The following is an 18108-nucleotide window of genomic DNA, read 5'->3' as shown; positions in this document are numbered from 1 at the left end:
TAAAAGGACGAATACTCACCTTGAGAACAATTAAGTAACCCACTAAGATGCAGAAACCATATAGCTTCTGTATAAGCACAGTTTTCTGTCTCCTGGAGGGACTTTGTGTTACAAACTGTCAGACAGTAGAAACAGTTTGAGATTACAGAGCGATGTGAGTCCAGACAGGAGGCAGAAAGGGAAATTAACAAAAGAGAGCATTTGAATATGAAGTGACTGGACTCCACAAATTGCCATGGTGTTTCATGGGACTCCAGTAAAATCCCTGATGAGGGTCTTAAGCTGGAAGTGGATGATCTGACAAAGTTGTACTTTATTCCACAAGTTTGTATTAGCATTACTTATTGGAATACACATTTTAATTGACTAAACAGTATGGAGTCTGTTGAGGAAATGAAGAAGCTCAGGGTGTCTATGACTTCAAAGGTCATACGTGACAACGGTATGCATGCAGACAGGGTTTTGGGGATGGCAGAGGTTCTTACTGTCCTGGTAAAAGTAATACATTTACAGTACATTTACACAGTGATGGAATGTAACTAAGTACATTTACTCAGGTACTGTACATAAGTACAATTTCGAGCCCACTTTACTTCACTTTGCAGTCAAAAATGGTACTTTGACTCCACAACATGTATTTGACTTAGTTAGTAGTGTTTCTTTTCTTTGCATATTGCATGTTGCATCTTACATAAACTTTTGATGCTGAAGTACATTTGTTGCCAGAAAATATCCAGAAATTTACCAAAGTAATATTTTAACACTATGTCTTTACTTTGACTCAACTATGACATTTGTGTATTTTTTACAACACTGCATTTACATCTGTGTTTTCTGGCTTGCAACCAGAGGTGATATGGCCCTTTGCCATGTCATTTTTTCTCCAAATGCTGCTGCATGTTTTCTATTTTGTATTATCTTCTCCTTTTATTTGTATATACCTCTATTATTTGTTTATTTTACTCTGTGTACTTATCTGTACTAATTTTGGTCAGCGTGCTGCTGCAACAATCAACATGCAAAATCCCCACTGGGGATCAATAAAGTTTTATCTCATCATACTTTATCTTATGAGGAGTTTTGGTTTTGCAGAGCAAGATAAGAAAGGTAACAAACAAGATAAATGGAGGTAGAAGTTCTAGTTTTATAGAGAGTGGTAAATATTTTTTGAGGACATCAGGGTAATTGTGTAAGAGTTTAATGTTTGATTGTGAAGTGTAGTGTCGTGCTTTAAGTTTCGATTAAAGTAAGTCAAGTTGATATTAGCAAGCAAAATAAATCTTTTATTTAAAGTGTAATAGATGATCTACTTCACCATTCTTTCTTTCAGGATTGCAATGAAAAAAAGATCAGACCACCATCAACAAGTTCTCCCTTGAATATTTAGCTTCCTTTTTTAGTTGTCATAGTTGACCTCATTTGTAATCAGCAAACAGACATTTCTCATCATAATAACTTTTTTTTGTTTATCGAAACAAACTAAACAAAGACTCATCGGGTTGTTCATCAGGACCCAGTTAGTGTTTTAGCATTTGGGTGTTCACATCAGGCTTAGGCAGCTGTTTGCTCACAGGGTAGCCATAACAACTTTACAGGCTCAATGACTCTCAAGGGAGTGAGAGTTTACTGAGTTGTCATTCATGTGACAGTTTCCTGAACTTAATCTCACATTTGGGACATGGCTGGATTACCAACTGAGCAAAGCAGGCAATATTTCAGTCAATATGATGTTTACATTGTGCATATTCTGAAATTAAATTAAATTAGAGCAAGTTATTATCAGAATTCAAGATTAAAGAGTTGATAGAAATGTCCTTGAATTTTATTTCAGGCCAAATTAAAGTAAATTATTTATTTACTTACACAGTTTGACAGCTGTTGAGGGAATTTGATGTAAGTTTAAAATGTTCAAAAAACAAAACAAAACAAAAACCAAAGCACAAATTTGATGAGACAACATGTCTAATGGAAATCAGGCCTTTATTACATCAGCCACATCATTTTAGAAAAATCTTAACTAAAACTGATAAAAGCTTGATAAACAATCCTATAAACACGCTGGAGGTGCATGAAGACTTCAGACTATCAGCTGTAATTGCACATCTGTCTTAGTTTTAAAACATGTTATTCCTGATTACTGTTAATTTGTTTACAATATACGTATAAGTTTTATCACAATTGTTACAAAACAGTAATGCTCAGATTTCAGTTTCACCTTAAACTCAGACTTTTTGACATAATATCTATAATAATGTAAAATACATTTAGCTGTAGAACATTGTGATGATGTAGTTACAGAGTGGAGAAATAGAAAAATCTTTTAAAGTCCATTCAAACTTCACTGTTTCCCAATTTATTCAGTTAACTGTTATGAGTATCATTAATGCAGGTGGAACAAACGTGATACACTTATCAGCTATACTGATAAAATTACAACTTTTTTATTAATAGTTTGTCTTGACAAGAATCCATGTTGTGGTGTCAAACTCATTCATGTCTTTGGAGTAGTTTAAATAATCTGTATAAAGTCATGGCAGCAAATAATGCAGTGAAAGGGGGAGGTCCAGGGTCAGCTCTGCATCCATCCTGCAGAGACTGAATAGAGATAAAGATGTGGTGGTTAATCAGTGATGCAGCCATGTAGATGCATGTGAGAGGAGAAGGAATGCTTTATGGAGGAACAACAGAATATCACACAATCTTCAGGTCCTTTGACCAGAAACAGCCCAGATCTCAGGTCAGTGCAAAGAAAGGAAATCCAACCTAAAACAGAAATATCAGAAATGATCCTATTTTAGTGATTTGAACAGTAAAATTGATGTCACTTTATAATATATTAAAATGTTTTTTTTTAGCACAAACAAATTTCACCTGGCTGGAAACCAGAGTTCATAGTTTGTATTTGAAAAGGAAGTTTAAAAAGTATGAGCTATAGAGTTACTGTATGTCTAGCAATTCAGTTCTTTCATCACAGGGTGGCAGTATGTAACAACCCAACAACACACTGCTGAAACTTCACTGCAGGGACAGACAGGTTTCTGTCTCCTAGATGGACTTAACATTACAAACTTCAGACAGTACAAAACAGGAGGAGATAGAAAAAGTAGTGTGATGCCACTGAACAGGGATGGAAAGGAGTGAACATAAAGTGAACGGAAACCAGAAATCGTCATGGTGCTTCATGATGGGAGTCCAGTAAAGACCCTGATAAAGGCCACAAGCCGAAACATGTTGGTCCAATAATGAAGCTGTTCTGTGTACCACCACCAGTGAAGTTTATTTCCTCTTCAGACTTTTTTCCTTCTCCATCTACCTTGAAGTTGGTAAAGCTCTTCCAGAAATCCCTACTCTGCTTCCACAGTCCAGTAAAGAGTGAGTGATGCTCAGCAGATAAATGTTTGAATTTCAGGTTATTTTATCAAGACAAAAATGAGAAATGGAAAGTTATATATACTTGAAATTAATTACTCTTTTATTGCTGTTTGTAATTTAAAGGCAGCCGACAAAACATAATTAGTGTTAAAAGGATCGGTGTAATGAGCTAAGGAGCATATTCACCCACTTACCCTCAGTGATATTCAGCCATGAAGGGAGTTTGGGTTTTGTTTGGAGAGGTTTTTAGATATCTGTGTCAGATATTTTCTACTAAAAATAAAAACATTTTCTCAAAGTATCTTCTCTGTTTTAGATTGTGTTGAAGCTGGCTGGAGACATTTTTGAAGTGGAGCTTCCTGACGGACAGGAAGTCCAGTTTCCTAACCGTGATAGCATGGATGTCATCAGCTACGTCAAAATTACCGGGGACTTCAACCGACTTCCTTCAAGATCTGCTGAGAGACACAACTGCTCTTACACATGTATCATTTGTTTATCAGTTTGATAAAAGATAAGACATTGAAAATTAGTCAGGTATTGTGAGAAACATTATCAATTAAGAGATGTAGATCTTCAGTGCATTGGGAATGTATCTTTATTTAAAAATGTCATGTTGTGCACAAGAATATTAAATGTTAAGATTCAACTGATCTGGTTTGGTTGTGTTTGAAGGGTTGAAGCCTAATCCTGGCTTTGAAAAACTGTTTCCCACAAACAGTAACACTGACTTCACACACAATATCAGTCTACTTATGACAGAGTAGCAGTCTGAGAAAGCAAACTGCATATAAAAAGCTTACTGAGATTGCCTGTGTAATCTGTGATTGGAATCTATTAAACTAATAGTGACTGTCTGAGACTTTACTGCTGCCTTCATTCATCGTGATCTGGGACTCAAAAATACACACAGTCAGAGAAGATGGCTATAATGGTTTTGCGCACGACGGATAAATGTCACAGAAAAAAGAAAAGATTGGAGACATAAGTGACACATGGTATGACAACGTAGATCGAGTTAGAGAACAAACTGCTCCAGCAAAAGGAGGAGCAGAAGAACTGGTCAGAATAATTTAGTCAGTTTAGTTCTAGAGCTGCATACTGTATACAGTATATTGATGGTTCAGAGAAACAGCAAAGATGTGGGTATGATGCCTGTGTATCATCAGAATCAGAATCAGAATCAGAAATCCTTTATTTGTCCCACAAACGGGGAAATTCCTTAGTCACCATCATCAGTGCATTTAGAATGAAGAAAATTAAAACCGGAAAAATTTACATTATTTTTCTCATTTTATCTTTAAGTGGAAAATTGAAAGAAAAACAAAACCAGTCGGGCAAACTGATGAGCAACAGACCAGCAAGTCCTTTCTTCTGCGAGGTAAATTACTGTTTGGTCAAAGGAGTCTGGTGGCTTAGAAAGGCTTCAGTTTCCTGTCAGAAACGGCTACTAAAGGCAAGATGCTGAAAATATTCTAAATATAGTGTACACGTCTTTGGTTGGGCCTTTTTTAGGTGTATTAAATATGTTTTGCTGCAGCCCCTGTCCACAGCAGTACATTGCTTAGCTTCTACACTCGTACCACTGCTGTTTCTCCAACACTGCTGGGTGCATGCTGACCGCCATCTACTGTAGGTAATACACCGACTATGGATAAGTACCTCATACAACCCCACTTGAATAATGATGCCTTTAAAAAGGTCCCATGAAACTCTGACAGTACGCTTGAAAGAATTAGAGCTGAGGCTGAGAGTAGTACGCAATAGAAACAGGAAATGACATTGAACTTTCACCAGGGACTTGAGTTCTGTCCAATCACAAACAAGAAGTGTTGTCCCACCTTTATCATTATATCAACTGTTGTGTTTTCCAAAATGTTGTTTTTTTTTGGGACTGTTGTGTTTAAAATAGTTAGCTCTGCATTTTTTTTTAGCCCGAGGGGAAGAATGTGTGTGTTTGTGTTAAACATGTTTATCTGAAGCAGAATTCTTGGAAGTTTTCAATGTTATAAATGTCCAAATGTTTTAATTTGAGCGCTGCTGGTTTGACTGGACAGTCAAACAGATGAAGAAGAAGAACTTCACTTTCTACCAGACAGTCACAAACCAGCATTATTATTGTACCATAATTCACCGCTGCTTCTTACCACATTCTGTTGGACAACCAGCCAGCACTTACACACACCTCAAGACTCAAGAGACTAAAGGAAGTTATATCTTAATCAAGAGTGAGTCTTTTTACTGCAAAGATTAAAAAATGTTGTTCAATCCATTTGAATGTGAAAGCAGAACTGATGATGATGCACTTTGTTCAGACAATAAAAGCTCAAAACTGATAACTTATTTCCCTTATTACACTGTATTTTGAAATTCCTTTTTCTACTTCTTTTTGTGTTTCTTGATTCCTTGTTCATCCTTTCTCTCCAGTCGAATAGTCTTCTTTTGCCTGAATTTTCCTAACTGAGTGAAATTACCTGCACCAAAGTGAAAAAACACAAACGTTGGCATGTCAGGCTGTGACTTGAAATCTAGAGGGACCAACTGACACTATTGTTCTTGTAAAGGCAACAATAAAGATGTTAATAGATGAAATGATGAAGGTCAGTTTACTGGGAACTTTCCAAATAGGCAGTGATCAGATTCAGAAAACAGATGAGTCACTGAGACACAGGTGCAGGAGAATGTAGCCCATAGCCAGTCCTGACCTCCCTGGTGCCCTAAGCAAAATAATAAGGTATGATAAGGGGCCCTATTACCTGGCCTGTGAGCCATGTAAACCTTTGCCATAGCCGTACAATCACACCTGATACCCCAGTGCTCCCACTACAGTCCTCCCCCCTTTGAAACAGCATGCTTCATCTGACGGAATAAGAATAACTAGACTTATACAGAAAACAACGAGGTATAAACAAATACAATATTTTCTATCTTAAGATCAATGAATATTAATACTAACAAAAATAAGACATTTTATAAAATACTAAAAAAGTGAGCTGTGGCTCTGCTGCCTGGTAATGATTACAGTCCTTACAATAATATACAAAAAGCTCTGGCTATACAGACATCAGCCTGTAGGCTATGGCTGCAGCTTTATGTCTCAAATAGTCAACTAAAACCTTTACTGTCATTTACTGAAGTATTCCAGAGTTGGAACCAACTACATTTACATCAAGCACCATACTTAAGTAGAAATTGGAGGAACTTTTCCATTTTATCCAACTTTAGAGCCTTTTTTTGCTCCACTGCACATCAGTCAAATATTGTACCATTTACTCCACCACATTTGTTTGACAACTTTAATTACTAGTTACCTTTTTAGCTTACAATTTTTCCATCCTTTATGGGTTAAGGAAACCCTACTTTTTAAGCTAAATAAACAATTTTAAAATCTTGGATTAGCTGAAAATGTATTGTCAAAAAGCTGAAAAAGTAGAAAGTTGACTTACATACTGTTAAAGCCCAGAGAGAGAAAAAAAATGTTAAATTAGTTAAAAATGTGGCAAATTCAACAATGTTTTTAAACCTTTTTTTCCCATGATGAACACAAGATGACAAGCTAGCACAACAGTGACCCCTGAACATGCAGAGCAACCACAGTGATATGAGCCCTTTGTCTCCCTCAAGACTGTCCCCAAGCGTACTGTAATTAGTGTCTGTAATGTAATTACAGCAAAAATTACAACTGTATGTCGCTATTGTTGTTGTTGAGTGTCTTTATAATAGGCGTGCATTGCAAGACAACATCTTCCATTCATCTCAGGGCCTCATTTGCTGACCAGTGTTTGTTCAAAATAAATATTCAAATAAGAAAACATTTCATATCTAAATGTATTCTTTAAATTCATAACATCAGACCAGACAACCTCTCTGTCAAGCAGCATTCTTAATCATAGAACCTCTTATTTTGTGGCTAATTTTCGGTGCCTTTAAGCCTAAAATCATTGGATGAAATCTTATTTGAAGCAGCTTTATGAAGGTTTAGTAAAAAGTCAAACTTTTGATGACTAAACTGTCAATTGTCAACTAAAACTGAATTAAAATGGTTTTCTTTAAGTAAAACAAGACCAAAATGTCCAGAGTTTTAATCAAACTAAACAACTGACAAAAAATAAGAAAAGGAGGTTGACTACATATGATTAAACTTAACATGGACACTTGATCTTTTCAGTGTTAATCTAAAAATAGCTGACAAAATTAACACTATTTGTGATTTTGGGTTATATAATTAAAATGAACTCGATTTAGTTTATAGCAGGTCTGTGACATATTTTGTGAAAAGAGGCAATCTGGTCTTTGTTTGAAGCCTTTATTTATTTCAGTTAAAGAAAATTTTCTTTTGACAAAGACATGACTGATATTTCTGTCAGTAACTCTGTATATCAATATACTGTAGCAATGCCAGGAGTACAATTAAAGAAATTTTTTTAAAAAGTCTATTCCAACATGGGCATGATAGAACATTTAAAATTAGATGCAGATTAGTGTAAGATTATCGAAATACTTGAGAAAGATAAATCATCAAATTCTGGAAAAGCAATCATTCAGCGTTATGCAAAATAAAAACAAAATTTGAAGAAAAAAATGTTTTATAACAAAAAAAAGGATGAGTTTGACAACAGATACAGCTCAGAAGCCAATGAGAAACTAAAAATGATTTTTTTTTTGGACGTGTCAATTTCAACAACTCTGTCCCTTTTCGTGAAACTTAACAAGTCTCAAATACAAGTTTCAGGCCCTTTTTTTGTAATCACAATTTCAGTAATTCAAACTCAGAACATCCACTTTATGACTCATCCTGTCAGTTATGTAAACTATTTTGTCTTTACATTTAAAGAAAATATCACCAATTTGTCTTTTGACAAAAATTGGAATCTGTGTAAAATTATTGAAATCTCCAAAAACTTAAGATAAACCATCATCTATCAAACAAAAAAATGAAGAAAAACATGTTTGTGTTACATGTAAAAATAATTTTCAGATGAGTTGGACGACAGACACAGCAAAATAATAAGAAAAAATAATTATATTCTGTTTTTCAACACGATGTCAACTTGTCACAAGTTTTTGTCTTCTCATGGAATTCAACAGTCTCAAATACAAGTTTCACGCTTTTTTATAATCAACGTTTCATTAATTCAATCTCAGAACATCCTATCAGTTATGTAAAAACATTAATTATTTAGTACATGTAAGGAAAATATCCCCACTTTTTCTTTTGGATAAACAAGGACTAGTTTAGACTAGAGTAAGTTAAAATAAAGTATCATTCATTAATTTCTTTAAAAAAATAATTCAAATGAATTATGAAGATGAAAATGTTATTGTTACATGTGAAAATGATTCTCCGATGACTTGGACAGCTAAAAGGTGAACAAAAGAATAAAAAATAATTCCATTGTCTTTCAACATATGTCAACAAGTTCTTCTCTTTTCATGGAACTCAACAAGTCTCATACAAACAAGTTTCATGCATTTTAACAATCAACAACGATCTTATGACTCATCTTATCTATCACTTATGTTACAGTGATTCTCTCATAACCCCTAAAAGAGTCAACAAAAGTAAAATTTCAGATATTTATATAAAACTCTTAAAGTAATACTAAACATGTTGCTTGTTATGACGCTTTTAAAGTGAACAAGGGAGGGAACCATTTCTTATTTCAAATGAATTACATTATATACACATAGAACAATATGCCTTGTCTCAACATCTTACTCTTTGAACTTTAAACAACTGTAAAAAGAAAATGTCAAGCATCTTGTATAAAAAATCATGCATCTCGAATGAATAAAAATATCATTATTTCAGCATACAACTTAGAATGGTTTCATGTCATGTCTGTTTGATGAGATTTTTAAATAATAATAAAATGAATAAAACAAGAGTCATGGCATAGCTCATATTCCTGTTTATAACTGAATGAAAATATGTACAAAAATACAATACCAGTCAAAAGTGTGGACACACCTTCTCATTCATGGTTTTTCTTTATGTTTATTATTTTCTACATTGTAGATCAATACTGTAGACTCCAAACTCAACTCCAAACTCAACTCAACTCATCCCAAACCATCTCAATTGGGTTTAGGTCGGGTGATTGTGGAGGCCATGTCATCTGACACAGCACTCCATCACTCTCCTTCTTGGTCAGATAGCCATTACAAAGCCTGGAGGTGTGTTTGGGGTCAATGATGGTCCCACTAAGCGCAAATCAGATGGGACTGCATGTTGCTGCAGAATGCTGTGGTAGCCATGCTGGTTAATTGTGCCTTGAATTTTGAATAATTCACCAACAGTGTCACCAGCAAAGCACCCCCACACCATCACACCTCATCCTCCATGCTTCATGGTGGGAACCACACATGTAGAATCCATTCGCTCACCTTTTCTGCGTCCCACAAAGACACGGCGGGTGGAACCAAAAATCTCAAATTTGGACACATCAGACCAAAGTTCAGATTTCCACTGGTCTAATGCCCATTCCTTGTGTTTCTTGGCCCAAGCACTTCTCTTCTTGTTGTTCTTCCTCAGTAGTGGCTTCTTTGCAGCAATTCGACCATGAAGGCCTGATTCACGCAGTCTCCTCTGAACAGTTGATGTTGAGATGTGTCTGCTACTTGAACTCTGTGAAGCATTTATGTGGGCTCTAATCTGAGGAGCTGTTAATTTGCGGTTTTCCTGAGTCTGGTAACTCTAATGAACGTATCCTCTGCAGCAGAGGTTACTCTTGGTCTTCCTTTCCTGGGGTGGTACTCATGAGAGCCATCTTCATCATGTGTTTGATGGTTTTCGCGACTGCACTTGAGGATACATTGAAAGTTCTTGATATTTTCCAGATTGACTGACCCTCATGTCTTAAAGTAATGATGGACTGTCGTTTCTCTTTACTAAGCCGAGGCGTTCTTGCCATAATATGGACTTGAACAGCAATTGAATAGGGCTATTCACTGTAATGAACTGTGTGCAAACCCTAGCTCTGCACAACACAACTGATGGCCTCAAACACATTAAGAAAGCAACAAATTCCACAAATTAACTCTTGACAAGGTACTGTATATCCTACAAGCTATAGATACCCCTTTTATACCTTTTATACTGATACTGCTTTTCTTTAAAAGATTGTTTCCCTTTAAATATTCACATACATATTGTATGCATCCTTGTCATCTTGTGAAGTAAAAAAAAAGGACATTTTTAATCAATCAAAAACATAATTGACTAATTCTGATCTGGCTCATATTTTTAGCTGTTAAAATATCTACTCATCAAAATATAATGGGTAGGTGCTTTTTCAGCAATTTTTAAAAGGCATCATCCTTATTGTTGCTCTCCTTTCCATATTTCATCCAGACTTTTAATAGCCTCTTTTTTGGAGTGTGTTCTCCACTCACTGGGAATTTCTCCTCTGCCGTGGAATTTTAATTCATAGTGGTCTTCAAGCTGCTGTTGAAACTGACACACAAACCATTTCCAATATATCAGCTTAGACTTATCAGAGATAATCTCCCATGTAGCATACTCCCCTCCAGCCTTTGGATACTCTTTATAAGGAATACTTTCCTCTGAATCATGATGGGGGTAGAAACTTTGATCACTTGCTACTAATGTTGTGCAGAAATCAATGACCAGTTCATCTGTGTATCTGGTGTGCCATCCTTTAATCCCAGAGGGTCGGTGAAAAGGGACGTTGTGTTTGTCAGGACTGTGATGAGCCAGTGTGTTGGTACGAACAGCTGCACAGAATGGACACTTCACCCAGCAGCAGTTACACAGGTGATCAATGAGGATTTGATCAGGCTGGTCCTTGAATTCCTTCATCTTATCCAGTGAGAGGCTACTCATCTCCTCCATGATGGATTTAAGGCCTTTCTCGATTTCTTCTTTAAGAAAGTCAAATTTGTTTATGTCGCTGAAGTTTTGACAACAGTGGTGAATTTTAATTCATTGTTCAGCAAACTGGAAAATGTCTTCAGCCAGTTGTGTATGTCTCCTTCCTGGGTTTTAATTTTCTCTGTTGCACCAAATAAAGCCCGACTCACAAGTCTTTTGATTTCTTCAACATTCTTCTTGAGTATATTCTGTGCTTTGTCTCTTTGCACTGTGAAGATGTACTTCTCCACTTCATCTTTTACGAAAGCCTCAACTTGCTTCCTTGGGTTTCTGATGTAGGTGATAAAACCATCAAAGTCCTCTTTCTCTGCCAGTGACTTCAACACATGTTTCTCTAAGTTCAACCTGTTCCCATTGAATGTTGGGATGTTGCACTTCATCTCATCAGAGAGGTCAATAGCAGTCTTGTTACAGACGGCCTCAACAGTGGAACTCTTCAGTTTTTCACAAATCAGTTCTCCAAACACAACAGCAGATGAACTTCCTTTACAGAAGCTTCTGAAAATGCTGTAATATCGCTCTTTCTTGCTTTCTAAATAAACAAGTTCATCGTTGTTCTTTTTGAATTTCTTGTGGGACTGACAGCCAACTCTGTGCTATGTCAAATGTATACAGCACAAGATCAACTGTAAACTCCTTCTTCAGAGTATATTTGCTCTTTGATTTAAATTCGGTCACCTTTTCTTTTACCTTGTTGGCCACTTCTTGTAAGTAAGCTTGATTGTAGCCTTGTGTAGCTACAGGTTTCTTCTTAATTATGTTTAAGGTCTGTTGTTCAACATCATCAATGAGGGATCAGATCAGTGCCTGTTCTTCGTGTGGCAGATGTTCTTTTCGTTTTGTGGATGATAAAGAGCTTGAAGACCCAAATCCCAATATTTTTTTAAAAGTCCTAACAAACCAAAGTCCCTGCTCTTTTGCGCTCTTGTCTTCTGTCTGATCATCTTGGGATCGTTGGCTTGTGTCGCTGGACTCTTGGTGCTTGGTGAGGGTCACATAATCACTGTAATTTCCATCCTTTGACATGTTTTTGTATCTGCCTTCATATTTTGATTCATTTATTTGAGTGTGTTCAATACCAAGCTCTTGAAGGATAGTATATTGATCCTCCTGATAGTTGATGTCCTTAATAGGTGTTGTGCCTACAGTTAACTCACTCACCCAGCCACTCCAAACTAAGTTGAACTGCTTTCTAAGTTCCTTTTCTTCTTTGACCTTGTCTTTTAACTGTTGAGCCAGATCTTTACTTTTTTGTAGCAGATTGTTCTCAAACTCTTCATTCTTATCATCAAGCTTTTTACGAGCATTCTTCTGCTGGATAACTTCATCCAGTTTTCTTTGGACTCCTCTCACTTGATCTTCGCGAAACTCCTTGATTTTGTTTTCAAATCGGCCTCACCACTGAGCCAACATTTCTTTGTCTCTGTCATCATTAAAGTATATTGTCATTGCTTTTTGGATTTCTTTATAAGTGTTGCTAATTTCTTTAGAAAGACAACTGAGCTCGATCTTGTCAAGTTTTCCATTTTCTATTCTGTTGTAAAGCTGGTTTTCAATGGTCAACATGTGGCTTCTCAGGGCCCAGGTCCAGTTCCCATACTGGACCTCAAGTTTTCTGTACACTGCAATTTCAAGCGTGTTTTTGAAACTGAAAACAAAGTTCTCGTTCAGCAGGGCATTCCACAGGTCATGAATTTTGCTTTTGAATTGTTTGAGAGTAATCCCTTCAGACTGTGAAGCTTTAGAGAGGATGAAGGTCTTCAGCTCTTGGATGCTCTCACTGTAACCTGGATTTGGAGGAGCCATCAGTGGACTTCCCTCCCACAGTTGGGCAAAGTACTTCACATCTTTTTGAACATCAAATGCAATGATGTCACTGAAGCACTCAGCATCACAACCCTCCTCTTTGGCTGCAAGTTGGGCCATCTGGTCCAGTTTTTCTTGTAGGTGTCTCTTTCCATCCATGTTCATCTCTGCAGCTGCAATATCTGTGACATTCTGATGAACAAACACACAACTTGGAGAAAGTTTAACTTGCTTCATCCTCATGAAAGCCTGAACAACAATCTGCAGAACATCTTGCATGTCAGCTGGATTCTCTCCAAAGATGTTGATCAATGTCATGTTTGTCAGACCAACAACAAATGTTGCCAGTTCATTGTCGTGGTGAAGAGTGGCGTTACCTGCCAACTCAAGAGCACGCAGTCCTTCTGTGTCCACCACCAGAACATAGTCAAACTGAAAGTCTTTCTTGATCTCCTCTGACACTCTGACCAGCTGCATGAAGGCACCCTTGGTGCACCTGCCAGCACTCACTGCAAACTGTAACCCAAACATGGCATTCAGCATTGTTGATTTTCCACTGCTCTGTATGCCTAAAACTGACAAAACAAAAACCCTCTTGTTGCCCAGTTTCTTGATGACTTCATCTAAAAGACTAGAGATCCATGTTAAAGGCACGTGACCTGCGTCACCATCCATCAGCTCCATTGGGTGTCCTGATATCATCAGCTCTGCAGCCAGCTCAGGGTATTTAGACCAGTCAGTCTGCCCACTCGTTGGTTGTTTCTTCAGAGATTTATGGGCTTCATAGATCTGTCCCATTTCTCTAAACATGTGCTCCAAGCCAAAATTTGCTGACTGCAGTTTTGTTGATATTTGTTCGAGCTCATTTCGCTTCATTTTTAGCTGATCAGATTTTTCATGCTTCTTCTTCAAAGCCAAGGCCTCAGACCATTTTTTATCATAGCTTTGGAGAATTGAAGAGAGATCGTCTGTGCAGAGGACATCGATTAAGATCTGAGTCCATTTCAGGAAATACTCTCTGTCTGTTGATTTCAAAGATGAGAGGCTTTCAATGAACAACTTCATCAGCTCACTGCAGGAAGTTTTGCATTGATCTTCTCTTATTTGCTTCAGTTGTCGTTTCTTTTCAGATTTCTCCCTCTCAATGTGTCCTGTGAGGCGATACAGTTCTTTGTTTGTTCTGCACCACTTGCTCCACAGTTGGCCTTGGCATTGGAGAAATGTATCTTTAATCTTTAGACCATCCATCCCCTGAAGCAACTTCACCATTTCCTCAGCAGCAGATTTCCCTTTTTGGCAGAGATGGTCATCTTCATCCACTCTGATTCCAGAGACCTCAGCCATGGTTTCAAGCTGGAAGGATGCATCTGATCCAGACAAAATGTTTCTAATGATCCCTTTCATTTCTTCAGAAACATTTGACTGGCTTCTGTCCTTCAGACCCATTTTGTGTTTTCCTTTTGTCAACTGAACTGCACCACTATCATTATCAGCAATGAGAATAATGAGAGGCTTTGGAGACTTGACAAGCACTGAGATAACTGTTGCCCTTTGTCACCTTTATCCACAGTTGGTACGAGAACAACATTGACTGAAGATTTTTCAGTCAGTATGTCACGCTGTTTTTCATTTAACAGAGCATCACCATGAAGATTACAGAAGGCAATGCAGTCAGTGAAGGCATCATTGAGTTTTCCAGCTGGGCAGTACCAGGCAATCTCTGCCACTCCATCCATCAAATGACGAGACTTTGTGCTACCTGGACAGTTTCTGTGGAAGAAGGTGTTGTGACGGTTGTTGATCAATGTGTTCATCAGCTGAGATTTAGATTGAGACAGTGAACCCAGACGGAAAAATGACACCATGGGTGTCTTAGCATTGCAGATGGGAATAGTCTTCATGGTGACAATGTTTGAATTATCTTTGGTTTGAGTTATCTTCCATGTTTTTCTTATTTGTCTGAAAGTCCACAGAGGACATTCAATGTCCAATGTGACTGGGTCAGGAACAAGCAAAGGTACAGCGTACTGACATTGTGACAGCTTTGTAATCATGTTCTGCTTAAAAAAGCTGTCTGAGCAGTGAAATACTGCCATCTGAACGTCCATTGGATGCACATGAGACTGTTTTGATTGATCAGAGTCGACACTGGTGCCATAGAGATTCTAAAGCACTTTCTTCTGTGTAAGGAATCTCTGGAACAGGCTTTGAATGGCTGACCTCAGGACTGTCTTGTCTTACAGGAATATATCTGGCTCTGTAGTCTAACATCATCAGCCTGTGAAGAAAAGTATGAACTAGATCTTTCTCACATGTCTCATGATCCTGTTTCACAGGTGGACCTATCTGAAGAAAATCTGCTGGTGAAAACTTCTGTTGATGTTTGTCTTGAAGGTGAAGTCTGCCGAGCAGCTCTAAAGATCTTGTTAATAAAGTTAGGAGACACTTACCTCATCCTTGTTTCCACACAGATTCATATCTGAAGTACCTGCAGTAAAATAATTAACTTCATCATAAGAAGGTCTGAGCAATGTGCTATTGGACTGATGTATTTTTTCCATTTTATCCTATAACATTTTAATTTATATATATAGATAATTGGGTGGGTCATTTAGATATGTTTTTTGAAAGTTTCATGTTATTGCACTATTAAATAATGTTAATAATAACAAAATCTTACCGTTCTCTTTGGTTGCAGATGGTACAGACTTGATTTCAGAATCTCCTGTTACTGGTGTGTTGTTGTCATTCTTCTCGCAGTGTTCAACATCAGCAGGTTTATCCACTGGGTCACACTGAGAAACCAAATTATTATTATAACACACAGTAGTACCACCAGAAATAAAATCAAGGAAAGCAATATGCACAAACTAAATGTGCAATCAGGTTTGTAATTTAGTGAGAAAAAAAGTTTTTCTGGGAAAGTGTTTCCAACTCATCCATGTGTCCAACCAGGAGATCCAAACTGTTCAAGTCTTAACTAAAAACGTAAACAGCTCCAATCGTCAGTTAAAGGTCTAACTTAAATAGGTGGCATTAAACATAAATGGAAATGAAGTAATTCTTACTTTCTTTGGTAGCTGCTGAAACTGTCTGAGATGTTTGACTTGTGTCCTTCACTGCTGCACTCTCCTCCATGGACCTCTCACTCATGTTACTGCTGCTTTCACTGTTGATCTCTTTACCTTCATCAGCCTCTTCTGTTGAAGAGTCAAAGACAACAAATATCAGAAATTAGAAATTAGCTAGTTCATGTATTTTTTGACACCATTGTAAAACTTGAACTGAACAGAATTGAAATGACAATAATCTTACCTCATAACAATGTTGTGTGTTGAAATATATCAGAAATTAACTGAACAGAACTGAACAGAATTGAAATGACAATAGTAAACATGTATGTAACATTGTGATCCGACCCTCTCACTGAAGTTACATAGTGCAGAAACAAGTGATGGGGACAGAGTGGCTGAGACAGAGACACCATTCACCTCACCTATGTTTATTTACTAAATAAATCAGGGTGAATAAATGAAAGGGTGATTTAAACAAACAACAATGATAACAGAAAATGTGGAGACTATATGATTAAGGTAATGGGATTATATGAACATGAGCAGATGGTAAAGTCCCGAGTCTGGGAAGCATTCAAATATTACGGGAGTAATTTTGACACTAACGAGACCCTAACCGGATTTTTCTTAATAAAAGATTATTATGAATGTCAAGAGACACCAACTCAGTACATGCGTGTGAATCCAGCAGTATGCAAGGTGCTTAGCCTACTTTGTCTGGAGAGTTGGGACGTCCACCACTTTGAGTCTTTCCGCCAGAGTTGGTGGCTCGACTGCGGGCTTGCAGTGCCGGTCCAAGAGCCAGAGGGAAGTCGCGGTTCATCCGATCTCACAGTGGGTGGCTTTCTCGTCCCAGTGTCGGAGGGAGAGCGCAACTCGTCCAGTACTCAGCAGGATGGTCCCGGTCCGCTGCCCAGTGGGGTGGCACCGCTTGTGAGCGTTGGAGGCAGGCCGGTCTCGGCTTGGCACAAAGTCTTTCTTTCGTTGCAAACCGCTCGCACGGATTGTTGAAGCAGGCAGTTACTGCACGTCTTTACTAATGGTGTTGGTCTTAATAAAGATCTTCTTCTTCTTGCATGGAGTGGTGGCTCTTAACTTCTGATTGAACTAATTCAACTTTCTTGACGAAAATAACTAGAGAATAACGCTGGCCGGGCGCGTCCTCAGTTATTACTCAATACAAGACGAATTAAATTAAATTCACTTCCACTGAATAAAATAGTGATACTTAACAAAAACTATCAAAGCAGAACTTTGTTCTGTTAGCATTTAACAAAACGAAAGCACTTAAAGCAAGTGCGTCCACACCTCGAAATTATAAAAATTAGGTAAAATCACACGTGGTCAATTTTGCGGAGATTTCTGCCTAAGAGCGTGTCGCAAAAGTAGAGAGTAAAGTAAAGGGTTGAAAAATTTAAAAAGAAAAAAGAAAAGGAAGAGTTTAAAAAGAAGAGAGCGAGAGAGAGCTGTCTCTCGGTTTTGTAGTCCCGAGTGGCAGGCGGGACCCGAGGGGCGGGCTGACGATGTTCACACTGTAGACCATATCATAAGCCTACACTCACGAAAATTAATTAAATTGAAACTATCGATTTAATGTTTCGAGATCATGCTTCGCCTTTCTCAGAACTTTACTATGGCAAAATAGATGGACTTTGTCTAACAATGAAATAATATGACCTGATTAAAATCACTGAACATTTAAAAGAAATTAACACTGGATCAAAACATAAAAACACACTTGAAGATACAGTAGAACTGATAGAATTGATCACTTATACGCATTTCGTCTAGTTCTAGCTTAATACTTGTAAACAAAAACATATCAGAGACTTTTACTGGTAATCAAGAAAAACGTTTAGACAAAAGGTCTCCCGACAGTCTAGTCCAATCGTACCAGGACTCACCACTAGAGGGTACTGTGGTTCCACCAAACAAGACACATTTAAAAATTAAACTTGATTT

At 37.4% G+C, this 18108-nt stretch overlaps 1 protein-coding gene and 1 pseudogene across 1 annotated transcript in view; both read right to left on the bottom strand.

Annotated features, from left to right (window-relative positions):
* The window catches only part of LOC141019552 (interferon-induced very large GTPase 1-like), a 39098-nt gene that overhangs the window by 20113 nt on the left and 877 nt on the right, over nt 1–18108 (bottom strand). The window lies entirely within an intron of this gene.
* Nucleotides 10694–16969, bottom strand: LOC141018917 (interferon-induced very large GTPase 1-like; annotated as a pseudogene).

Source organism: Pagrus major, chromosome 23, assembly GCF_040436345.1.
Source record: "Pagrus major chromosome 23, Pma_NU_1.0".
NCBI lineage: Eukaryota > Metazoa > Chordata > Actinopteri > Spariformes > Sparidae > Pagrus > Pagrus major.
This window is presented reverse-complemented; position numbering and strand designations above follow the sequence as displayed.